Source organism: Colias croceus, chromosome 26, assembly GCF_905220415.1.
Source record: "Colias croceus chromosome 26, ilColCroc2.1".
NCBI lineage: Eukaryota > Metazoa > Arthropoda > Insecta > Lepidoptera > Pieridae > Colias > Colias croceus.
This window is the reverse complement of record NC_059562.1, coordinates 7008878-7022307: the sequence shown is the minus strand read 5'-3', so window position 1 is coordinate 7022307 and position 13430 is coordinate 7008878. Positions and strand designations below refer to the sequence as shown.

Here is a 13430-nt window from a genome sequence, read left to right as displayed (position 1 = left end):
CTCGCGTAAATAATTTACCAAAATGACTATTTACAAAATATAAATTTACAACTTAGTTACGATGAACAGAATTTTATAATTAAAATTTTTTAACAGAATTTTCAATAATTAATATTTAGATGTATTAGTATCAGATATTTAGTTTAACATAAGTTAAATAACATTCTTAGGTATTATACCGCCCACATACTTCGTAAAACTTATGTACTTAAACATTTATAAGTTTACGAAAGCTATAGAAATATGATTAAAACTTTTTCCTTATGGTTGCTTCTGCTTCGAATAAAGTCCATAAAAAGTTAAACATATAATCATAATATATACCTAGAAAAGTCTGTGAAAGTCATTTTAAGAATATTTAAAATTTATATTAAAGTGTTAGATTTCCGCCCGCGGCTTCGCCCGCGTTTTCAAAGGAAAACCCGCATAGTTCCCGTTTCCATGGGATTTCAACCTATCCTATGTGTTAATTCAAGTTACCCCCTATTTGTGTGCTAAATTTCATTGTAATCGGTTCAGTAGAATTTGCGTGAAAGAGTAACAAATGCACACATCCTCACTAACTTTCGCATTTATAATATTAGTAAGATAAGATAAGATTGGATATATTCTCAACATTTTATTGAAAACGTTATGTCTTTCTAACGTTTAATAAATTAAATCTTACAATAACAATATAAACCATCTGAAAAAATGAATTTCTTAATATTATCTACTAAATTAAACTTTCCTAATGTAAGATAAAAAATTGTCTTAGTGGCAACCCTATAAAGTATTAAAGTATTTTCTTAGACAGAAATACCAAAACATCGACTTTCGATTTTTACATTACCATAACAAATACATTGCCGATATTTGTATATTTTGCACAGTCATCGTCTGGGACAGCCAACCAAATAACTGTATTTAAGATGTCTGACAAAAACATTTAATTTGGTGAAAAGCAATAACTCAAATATTGAATGATTTTATCTTTTATCAAAATAATATAAGACAATTTCTGTGGAGAGAATTTAAAGACGAATTTCAACTTGCTCTATTTTGAATAGAGAAAGTGACTTGTTATTCTCAGTATGATCAATGACATGGTTTTCTATACTAATATTATAAAGAGGAAAGGTTTGTATGTATATATGGTTTTCACGCATAAACTACTGCACCGATTACAATGAAATTTAGCAATAGCACACATAGGATAGGTTTTATACCGGAAATCCCACGGGAACGGGAACTATGCGGGTTTTTGTTTTGTAAACGCGGGTGAAGCCGCGGCCGGAAAGCTAGTCTTGAATAAAAACAAACATAAGCAGGTAATAAAATGTGGTAAATAGGCAAACTAAATCAAAAAAAAAATCAAAATCAAAATTGTTTATTTAGAACACAACAACACATTACAAAAACTTTATGCACGATGGCACCCATAAAAGCTTAAATAAGCTGCGGCACAGGTGCCAACGCCCGCCTCCATACATTAGTAGTTAAATTATCAGTAACTAGAATTTATTATAACCTACTGAAAAACAGAAAACATTAAATTATTATATTAATTGAATTATTTGAAGTTTGTTAGGTGATATCCAAAGATAATTACTACTTTTACATTAGGGAATTTTTTTATGTTTGTTCTTGCTCTTTATTTTAATACCTCTTGAATATCTGGCTGGTTATTTTTGAGGTATTTTTCATTTTATTTTCATTATATTTACTTATTTTATAGAGCTATTATAATAAGGCCGTCCATATTGTAGTTAATACGAGATGACCCATTGAATTAATAATCACTGATACATTATTTTAAGAACTTACTTATGATATAACAATATTTGTAATATAACATTATGAAGAATGTGTATTTACTACTTATATTTTATTTATTTGATTTATATAAAAATACGAAATTTATATTTTTCACTCTATACATAATATTTAAAACTTACTAATTACGATTCTTTCAGCTTTATTTTCAGATATAATTATTTTTATATATCTACTTAAATTATATTTAAAGCACACAATAATGGATAATTATGTAGTGATTTAAATACAATTTTCTTTAAAATAACATATCTAGCCCAGCGATCGTGGAAAATGCTAAACAAATTTCGATGATAAGTCGGTTCAAAGAAGATGCAGATATTAAATAAGGTAAGAAGTCAATATTAAATTTTATTTATATTATACACGAAAAAAATCCTGTTGCAATAAAAAAGTCAAAAGGTCCTTCAAAACGACTTAACATTTTTATGCTAAGCTAAAAAAAGCATAACATTTTTATGTTTTTTTTTGGTATTCGGTTTGAAGAAACAATGTTCTAATCCAGAATAATAATCCATCTCTTTATCAAATTGCATATACATCTGATCAGTTGTTTTTGAGGGTTAGAGTGACAAACAACATACCTACTTAATCAAACGAAGCGACTAAAATAAAATAATTATTTTTTCAGGTCATAAAAGAAGGAAGACGACGAATTTCATTCATTATTACACTGGTAAGTAATTTTAATCTATACTAATAATAGTATAAAGCTGAAGAGTTTGTTTGTTTGTATGAACTCGCTAATCTCGGGAACTACTGGTCCGATTTGAAAAATTCTTTTGGGACATAAATGGGCTATCTAAAATTTTTTTAGATAGCCCATTCATCGAGGAAGGCTATAGGCTATATTATAATATCATTTCACTGAGACCAACAAGAGCAAAGCACTGCGGGTAAAACCGCGGAGCACAGCTAGTATCTCATAATACTTATGATATTTTGATAAGAATTGAATCAAGGTTTTAATATATTTACCACTACGCCCTTAGCATGCATTACGTTCATTATTTGATATCTACAAACCTATATTAATAGTTTAAATATATTATAAAATATCTTTAACATTTTTAAACAATAATTATCATGATCAATTCAAACATGGATTATCTACCTTCACACTAAATTAAATCAAAATCCGATTAGCAGTTTTGACCATCAAACGTTTTAACTTCCATAAAAACTTAAGGATTTATAATATTACCCATACATTTTTAACAACTAGAAAGAAAAACAATATAAAATGTGCCGTCTTACGACGTGCCAACATTGTTAGAATCTAATAGAAATCCACACAAATCGTAAACTTTTCGTTTACTGCATACTAAAACATTGTATTTTATTTTATTCCCTTTATACTGTTAAGTTTATTTTTATTTGCAACTAGCTGTCGCCCGCGGGTTTCCTTCTGTAATTCTTGTAATGGTAATAGTGTAACTGTTAATATAATGTTTTCAATTTACTTACAAATAAAAGATTTTACAAATTAAAGATTTCCGCCCGCGGTTTCGCTCCCGTTTTCAAAGAAAAACCCTCATAGTCCCTATTCCTGTGGGATTTTCGGGATAAAAGCTACCCTATGGGTTAAATGTTAATCCAAGTTACACTGTATATGTGTGCTCAATTTCATTGTAATCGGTTTAGTAGAATTCGCGTGAAAGAGTAACAAACACACACACACATCCTCACAAACTTTCGCATTTATAATATTAGTAGGATAGAGCTTTTTATTACCTTTAATTACTTATAATTTATCGTTAGATTTGTTTTCTGTCTTGATTGAACAGATAAATATCCCAAACTCCCTTATTAACGAGCAATCGATCTTTAGTTTATCGGTTTCGTTCTAATACATCTACTTTCAACCGACTTCAAGAAACAATGAAGCGGTTCCAAAATCGACTGACCTTTTGAATTAGATTATTCATTCTTTATTAAGCCTTCCCTTTAATATTTTGTCAATTTGTAATAATAAATTGGTTAAGGTTTTAGTTATAAATAATTATTTATTAAGGGCTCTACATCTAACTAGTTTTTAACCGACTTCAAAAAAAGGAGGAGGTTATCAATTCGGCCGGTATTTTTTATGTGTGTACACCGATTACTCTGAGGTTCCTGAACCCATTTACGTGATTCTTTTTTTGTTCGATGCGGGATGGTGTCTTGTGATTTGGTCCGATAAAAATTTGTGCTGTGCTCCGCGGATTTACCCGCATTGTTCCGCTCCCATTGGTATTAGCGTGGTAATATTATATTAGCTTATTGCCTTCCTCGATAAATGGACTACTTAACAGTGAAATAATTTTTCAAATCGGACTCGATGTTCCCGAGATTAACGCATTCAAACATACAAATAAATATATTTACAGTATTAGTATAGATAGATAAACAGAGAAACACAAAGGCTTGTTACTAGCCATTTACAAGATGTTCATATCTCATACAAGTTTTTATTATGAGAGTCGTATTATCCTTGCAAAATGGATTATGCAATTGTTTTTGGGCGACCGCCAGCCAGATTCGGCCAGAGTTGTGGATTCGCTATTCCTTTGAAAAATATAAGTTTTTTGTTTGGGGAATGCACTCGAAAAAAATATTTTGTATTTGTTTTGGTGTGGTTTTTCGAATGTTTTAATACGCTTGTTTTAGCTTCACGTGTATGTTTGTAGTAACCCACTTTAGACTCGGATTCAACCAACTTTTAACGGAAATTAAACATTTAAGGCGTGTTTTTTTGCTTATTTTTTTTTACTATATTAATATTATTTTAGTTAATATGATGGAGACTTATGGTGATTGTTATTTATATTATGTATGAACATACCTCTTAATTGCGTTTTGCAGTTGCAAATACATAAAATAAAAGTTCATACATTTCCTTTCCACTCAAGTTGTAATATTGTTTTTGTTTAACTTTGTACAATAAAGTTCTATAAATAAAATTAAAAATGTCATTAAATATTATTAACTAGCTTTCCGCCCGCGGGTTCGCCCGCGTTTTCAAAGAAAAACCCGCATAGTTCCCGTTCCCGTGGGATTTCCGGGATAAAACCTATGTGTTAATCCAAGCTACCCTCTATATGTGTGCTAAATTTCATTGTAATCGGTTCAGTAGTATTTGCGTGAAAGAGTAACAAACACACACACACACATCCTCACAAACTTTCGCATTTATAATATTAGTAAGATAAGATAGGTATTCTACTGTCACAAGCAACTATTTAATGTTGATCTCAAATAAAGATTTTATTTTCATAGATATACATTACCCAAAGTACTTTAAAAGTCATTGAATCAAATAAATATGGTTTCGGACGGGTTGCAATATATCAAATTTGTTATGAATTATTTGAGCCAAAATCTTGTGGATATAATTTAGTTCAAGGGCTGCATCGTCTATGCCAGTTATACTTGGCAATCTACACTGATTTTATAGTTAACTAGTTGTTTACCGTGGCATTGCATGGATAAACTAAATAATAAATATTCATACTAATATTATAAAACTAAAGTGTTTGCTTGAACGTGCTAATCTCAGGAACTGGTCCGATTTCAAAAATTATTTCAGTGCTAAGATAGTGGATTTATCGATTACTAGCTTACGGCCCGTGGCTTCGCTCGCTTTGTCTAAAACCTAATAAATTATATACTAAAATCTTTCTCTTGAATCACTATATCTATTAAAAAAACCGCATCAAAATCCGTTGCGTAGTTTTAAAGATTTAAGCATACAAAGGGACATAGGGACAGAGAAAGCGACTTCGAAGCGTTTTATACTATGTAGTGATATCATCACGACATTAGGAGCAGAACAATGCGAGTAAACCCACGGAGCACACCTTATTAGACTTGAAATTATTGCATTGTCTTTGTTAATTTTACAAAGTTTGAATTAAATCTATCCGTTAAAAGTGGGTCGAAGCCGAGTTTAAAGAAGTCATACAGACATACAGAAGAAGCTAATAAAAGCGTGTTTGAAACTATTCCATATATTATTTTTTTATCATTTTGAAATAAAATTTTGAATATTACTTTAAGAACGAAGAATGGAGGGGAATGAAGCATAAATAGTGAAGTAACAGAGGACAAGTCAACATTATCGACCAAGGAAAGAAGAAATAATAGATTAAATCTCTCGATCAATCGATCATAAATTTTATGATCGACATAAGAATAAAGGTAAAAATGTTGATTTAATTTTCATGATTAATCTATAAATAGCATTATTAAAAAAGAATTATTGAACTTTATTTTACATAATGTCAAAGATCATCAAAATCCGTCAAAATTGGTGCAGCTGATTGCAATTATAGTAACCGGTAAAGCGCAACAGATAATTAAAATTAAAATACAAATTGATATTACCTATATTTTTGATCTAAATATATTACTAGATATATTTTTGACAAATAGGCCCTTAACAATAGTAAAAGCAGAGACTTTATGCAAAGGAAACGCACAATAACAGTGAACAAAAACTTAAATTTGACACAATTTAAATCCGTTTATTCCAGTACATAAAGCGTAATATACGAGCTAGACGCATTTAGGACGATCTAGATGGCTAGACCGCTTTGGTACAAGCCAAAATGCCTTACTTAAGAATATCTGGAGCCAATCCATTTTTTCCAAGTCCCAAATGGGTGTAATCTTTGAATTAATCTTATATAATGTTACTGTGCTTAGAAAATGTATGTGGGGACAACTTCAAAAAAGGTTATTTTTGCTTCGTAATTTTTGGGGTATGGGACAGATTTTTAACTGTTCAAGTTATGAATACTAGCTATGTCCCTCGGTTGTTGTTGTATTCTGTACTCGCGGATGAAAATCTTAAAGAATACAACACTGCTAATTTTCATAATATAAATGCGTTATCCGTTTAGGCATGATTGGACAAACTCTTGCATTTATTGTATTAATAGTATGGTACGTTATAAAATATCATATTTACGTATAGAAAATGAAAATAAAGGTTTAATAAACATATTAATACTGTATTAATATTATTTTATGCAGATTTGTGGAATGTATTTTTCATCGTTAGGTATACGTATAACGCAAATCCGATTCGATTTCTAATGTCGGATTTGAACTTCATCATCATCATCATCATCATTCCAGCCTTTCAGGACGTCCACTGCAGGATACAGGCCTCCCCCAAAGATTTCCAAAACGACCGATCACCAGCGGCCTGACTCCAGCGGCTCCCCGCCACTTTGATCAGGTCGTCTGTCCACCTCGTTGAAGGCCGTCCCACACTGCGACGTCCTGTACGTGGATTTGAACTACTGGCCAATAATAGATTTTTTGTTTGTTTGTATACTTATAGAAAAGTTATGTTAACAGGCTTTTTATATATTTTTCAGGTCGTCTTACGTGGTCATCTTAAGGGAGCACCATACATACGACAGAGACTGCAAGAATAAAAATTTATAGAAGATTAAGGTAAATATACTTTCACTAAAATTTTATGTTATTACTCGCACCGAATAATGTCGAATTAAATAAGAATAGTTATGAATTTTTATTTGAATATAGGTCACAATTTTAATATCTACACAAAATTTAAAAGTTTAAACGAAAGTGATCTTATAATACAGCACTTCACTTGCCTTGGGGCTAGCCACTATGCCAATAAAAAATATGTCTTCGCTAAATTACTTCCATATCCTCGACCTCATTCCGTCCTCGACAGTAACGAATATCCATCAATCTATCCTTGTAAGAAATAATATATTAGTTACTTCTGAATATATTAAAAAAACTGCAATAAGTATACTGAATATATGAAAAAACTGCAGTAAATCTGCTCTCGCACAGGTGGCGCCACTGTACATAACTGATATTTATGTACAGTGGCGCCACCTGTGGCCAGTTTTAGTAACTTTGTTTTTGTTCTACGAGTTGGCGTAGACGGTGAAAATGTCCATTGTAACAACTTTACATGTATATTTTTCATAGATGGCGCTGTTTTAAGTAAAAATACTTTAAGATGGATTAGGGTAATTCCAGAGGACGGGGTAAATGCAATAACGTTAAATTAATACATACCTAGTGATTGATTAAACAAATATGAATAATATAGTTACCAAACACGTATATTTTCATGCGATGCGTTCACGATACTCACAATAAAACGATGCTTTGAAGTGGTATTAACAATTTTCCTATTTACCCGACACCCGGAATTCCTCGAATGCACTTTATATGGGGAAATTTGGGAAAAAATAAAATATATACTAGTGTAATTTCTTGTAACTTAATCATGTAATGATTTTATAATTAATCTTTTTACATTGGAAAAATTAAAAGGAATAAAGGAATAATGAAAACACACATAATTGAGTTTGTATTTGAGTAAACAATTATTAATAGTATTGCTATGCGGTAACGCAGTAGCTAAGTACCTACCGAGCTCACTACCAAAATCTAATACACTTCGATATTCCGATGCACTTTAAAAATTAATCTTTCTTTTAATAACTATTTATCTTTCATTTTCAGGTATCCTGTGACAACTCAAGGGCGAGGGAAGCTGGTATTGCATAAAGAAGGCGAAATTAAACACGTACCTAGTTATTAATTATGTAGTAATAAGTAAATTTTTAAGTAACTGTTATTTTAATTAGGTTGTGTTTGTTATGAATTCTGAATTATTTTGCACTTTTGTATAAAAGTATTATAATAAATGGATATCTCAAGAATTGTTTGTTTTATTAAAACCATATTAGATTAAATTTAGTTTTAAATGTATACAATATTTATAAATATATACAAAGAGGAAAAATACAATTAGTTTGTTAAAGCGTTTATTATTAAACAAATATCCGACTCTAAAGGTTAATCACTTAGATTTAGGTTTAGGTCATAATATTTTTCCCTTACTGGCCTATTAACTTCTAATATTAAGATGCATAGGTCCACAATTCACACGCACATGTACACATACATACACATTCACACAGGCACACACACACATTCATATATAATATACAATCACGCACGCGCGAATATACCTACACGCACACGCGCGCGAACATACACATACCTACACACGAATACGCAAAAACACACGCACTCATTTCAAAGCTTAGGTTTTGAAAAGCTGTTACAATCACTGAATAATAAATATAACAATAAGGATATTCAGATAAAACTGTGTGCATGTAATAATAGCACAATATCAAAGCAAATACATAGGCTATTCAACTATTAATGGGTTTTTTGATGCCGATACACATATTTATTGTACATTATAATATATAGAAGAGACACAACAATTTTATCTTATTATCTGTAAATTAGCCAATTATTAATGTTTTCAATAAATCACCTTTGTTACTGAGTGCAAGAAAGTGACATTTTCGAATATTTTTTTTTTCATGTTCACGCCAAGGTTCACGCCAAAAAGTTCTCACAAAAGTGCAATCTAGTGTACATGTACTAAGAACATTATAATAATCGCTACAAACAATCACAGCGCATTTACCTTACTAGTATATCGTTAAACTTTGACTGTCATTTATTTGTTCTTCACTGATAATGTGTTATTACAAATTGTTATTGTATTTGATAACAAGGCCAATGTTTCTGTGTTGGTACATTATACGTTTTATATAGTTCCGGCTGTAGGAGCAGAATACATCTATGATGAACTAGCTATGCCTGCTGCTTCATTTGATAACTACTTGAATTACCATAAATTTTAATTATTTTTTTTTTAATTGAAAGAGCAACATACCTGGCCTGGGTTATACATAGTTTCGTTGTAATTTTATCACAATTATCCATGCTGTTTCTATAATGCTGAAGAGTTAGTTTGTTTCTTTCGGTGGTAGAACGTAGTATAAGTTTAGTAATCTGCGATAGAAAACCAATATCAGGCCTTTTCAAATTAAAAAAAAATATATATTTAAGTGTTTGTCTATTTATCACGCTACAAACAATGGGAGCGGAATAGCAACGAAGCCTTTTTCAAGAGAACAATTTTCAACGTGCGGATTGAACTAGGAAGCAGGGCCAGTCATAAAGGGCTTGAATGGTTTATTTTACTAGTGCAAGACCAAAGTTATCTAAAGATTACAGTTAGGGTTCGATATGGTATAATTTTCGGCTCTACATGCCGATTTTATAACTATTGTTTTAAATCGGCTATTGGAGCAATCTGGCGACAGAAGATACAGAAGTTACATAATTTTTCAGGCTTCAAAAAGCTACCAAAAATTTAGAATGCTCAACTTTTTTATGCATATTATTCATAACATAGAGGATCGTCTTCTTGTAACTTATTAGTACTTTAGATTATTTATTTACTCCATCAATTATTCTTGTATCACAGATATCTTTATGCAGACGAGGGTCTCGGATTTCAGGGCCAGGGATCTCGAAACGCAAGTTTTTGGGATAGAATGAGACGCTACAGTAAATAGTAATAGTATTCAGGTGGCTGTCTGTAACTATTGTGATAATCCTTTACTTCTGTACTGGTGCAATGTTCATGCATCACATTATGTTCGGGATAGACCTACGAAGCCAAGGGAATGTAAATAATGCTCTGATTATTTCTTATTTTAATTTTAATTTTGTACAATTCCATTTAATTGTAACTTCCACTTGTAGTAGGGGAGCCCAGGATGCTAAATGTGGATTTACTCGAGCGTCACGGGAACCTATTAGAATTGGTAGATTAGACCATAGCGAGAAAAAAAGGTCCTATAATGTTTTCACTTTTAGCGGTGGGGAAGGGTTTTTTGATTTTTTTTAATTTAAAAAAGAAAAAAAATGGCTTGGAAATACTCAAGCGCGTTAGATATTGATATTTTGCATGCTCCAGGACGTCACTGAAAAAAAGTATACGTTAATCTGACGATTAAAGTGGCGATTTAATCGCTATGAAGAAAGGGTAAAAAATTAAAGTAATATTATTCGAGCGCGTCAGATTAATATCTGGGGGGGTTAATTACAATATAAGAAGTCCCCATTTCGCTAATCTGACGATTCGAGCTCAACCTTAGGGAATTATGGATTATTCAAATTTTCCAGCGGGGCCCCTGAGCGCACCCACCAACCATAACTGCTCATATTGACTAGAGGTACTAATGAATAGCTAAGGTACCGTCCCTAATAGTAATCTGACGCGCTCGAGTAAATCCCAAAATCCCCTCTTGGGCTCCCCTACTATTGGGATGTGTCCTGAAATAAAACAATTTTATTTTATTTATTTTTTATTTATTACCTTATAACAATACAGATAGATATATTTAAGTTCAAATGTTTCATCACAATTATTAGTCCAGAGAAACATTATTATTAAATCTCAAGGTCGAATTTCGACCACGTGCTGTATATACCACAATCAGCTCTATTTCATTTATTAAATGAATGGATTCGTTTCTAGCAATAAAACCCCAAGTTCCTGGTAACAGATAGTAACATTGTTGAGTACAAAATTGCAAGTTATCAATATTATTTGCGGATGTTGTGATATCGGTTGCACGTGTAGATATATGAATCATTTTAGATTTATTTTGTAGGCTATCTAGGATTCTAGTAACATAGGAGCATCTGTACTTCGATCTTCATATTAACTACACAATTGTATACACAAACAAGATTTCAAACTTAAACTCAAACATTGATTTATTTAATTAGACTTCTTCTAGAAGCAATTTTGAATCGTCATTACATAATATTTTTAATATATAAATTTCCTAATTAGCTATACAGCACAGTTTCACTCGAGGACGAACCCATAGGCGTATTTTTGGTTTAGATTACACGTTCTTCAAATAAAAAAGTATGGGCACTAGAATTATTATTAATAATATTAGCTCATGTGTTATTCTAATGTATAAATTAGGTATTAGTATTACTTAACCTATTAAATCTTCTAGTTATTAAATCTTTCATCCAAATTCGTTCAGAAGATTTTTCTTGAAAGCGTACAAACATATTACATACATGTATAACACTACACAAAAAACAACTGTGGAAATAAGCAGCCTTATAGACATTAGATAGAATTACTATTTTCTACAGAAAGATAAAGATTTTTATGAGGGTTTTGAAGTTATTAAGTTCCTATACAGGGTGTCCCACTATTGGTAAACTAAGCACGAAAGGACTTGTAGTTTTGCATACACTGATCACGTAAACAACAAAATTACGCCAAAAAATTTTTTGCTTCATTTTTCCTCAAAATCCCTGTTTTCGTCTCTAGCTTCGCGCAGCCTAGCCGCGGCCGGTATATACCGCTTCGCTAATGTGAGCATTTTGTCTATGAAAACATAATCTTAAACGATGGATCACGTGTGGGTGGCGAAGTTGAGCGTGTTGCTTGTTAGGCGTGTACAAAAGAGTTCTAAGAGTTCTTCTATTTGTCAAAAAAAATCGTCTGGAATTTATTAGTATTTTTTACGTACTCAGCGTATGCAAAACTATAACCTCCGCGGGGGTTAGTATACCGCGGTTGCTGGGACATCCTGTATGTAAATGTTTTCGGGATTGCACGATCATTGTCATTCTTATCAACGTATTTTGTCTTTCGGATAAATTCAGGTTATCAACGAAGAATAAAGTCAAGAACAATTAATATTTAACTACATTTCAAATAATTTCCAATTATCATAATGAAACTATTTCTGATATGCTTCGGTTTTATCATGATGAATGATAATATGACAGTAAGTATCACTACTTCATAACTCGTAATATACCTCTAAAACAAAGTCGCTTTCTCTCTCCCTAATCCCTATGTAATATGTATGCTATCTTTAGAACTACGATTTTGATGCCGATTCACGAGGAAGATTTTAGTACGTATATGTATAATGTATATAATTTATTAGGTAAATAGTAGATACCTACCTATATTATAGTTTCAGTGACTTTAAAAATTTAATTTACCATTAACTTTTTTCCATAGGTAAGATATTTTTATCATATACCAAGGTACCCACGAATCCTGGACGAGCAGCTAACAACGAGGATAAAATTATATAGACATTCGTATTTACCTTTTTAATTAGAAATGATTAACGAGGTATTTCATAATTTTTACACATTCTTTTTTGCAATTTCCTTTGGGACTTATCTAAAACTTGTCTGCTTATTTTTGCCTGTTGTCGAAGTCGAAGACTTATTAATTACCCCCCCCCCCCTTGGCTTCGCTCCTGTTGGTCTTAGCGTGATGATATAATATTATAACCTATAATATTAGATAGATATAAATTGAAACCCTTCCTCGAAAAATAGGCTATCTAATACAGAATTTTTCAAATCGGACCAGTAGTTCTCGAGATTAGCGCGTTCAAACAAACAAACAAACTCTTCAGCTTTATACTACTAGTATAGATCTTCTTACATTAATTTCTAATCTTACATTATGAAGCACCGTTAAATATTGTTTTAAAAATCCGACAAATAGATAGGTCCTTAATTTTATAGGGCCATAAATATAAATTATTAAAGTAATTAGCATCTTATAAGTAATTAAACATGATATCATTTAAAAACTTAATTTGTATGTTGACACAATACAAATAGTTTAACATTAGCATTTTATAAGGTCAGTGTGGTATCTATGTACATTGTATATAAAATAATAAATAATGTTG

The 13430-nt window shown here is 31.3% G+C and overlaps 2 long non-coding RNA genes across 2 annotated transcripts; both read left to right on the top strand.

Moving 5' to 3' along the window:
• Positions 1-1982: 1982 nt before the first annotated feature.
• On the top strand, positions 1983-5935 carry LOC123703600. Its single transcript, XR_006753020.1, has 3 exons — positions 1983-2145; positions 2447-2491; positions 5854-5935. It is a non-coding gene; the product is annotated as an uncharacterized LOC123703600 (long non-coding RNA).
• A 35-nt stretch (positions 5936-5970) lies between these two features.
• On the top strand, positions 5971-8519 carry LOC123703598. The gene is made up of 4 exons (XR_006753018.1): positions 5971-5994; positions 6937-7085; positions 7182-7260; positions 8320-8519. It is a non-coding gene; the product is annotated as an uncharacterized LOC123703598 (long non-coding RNA).
• Positions 8520-13430: the final 4911 nt, after the last annotated feature.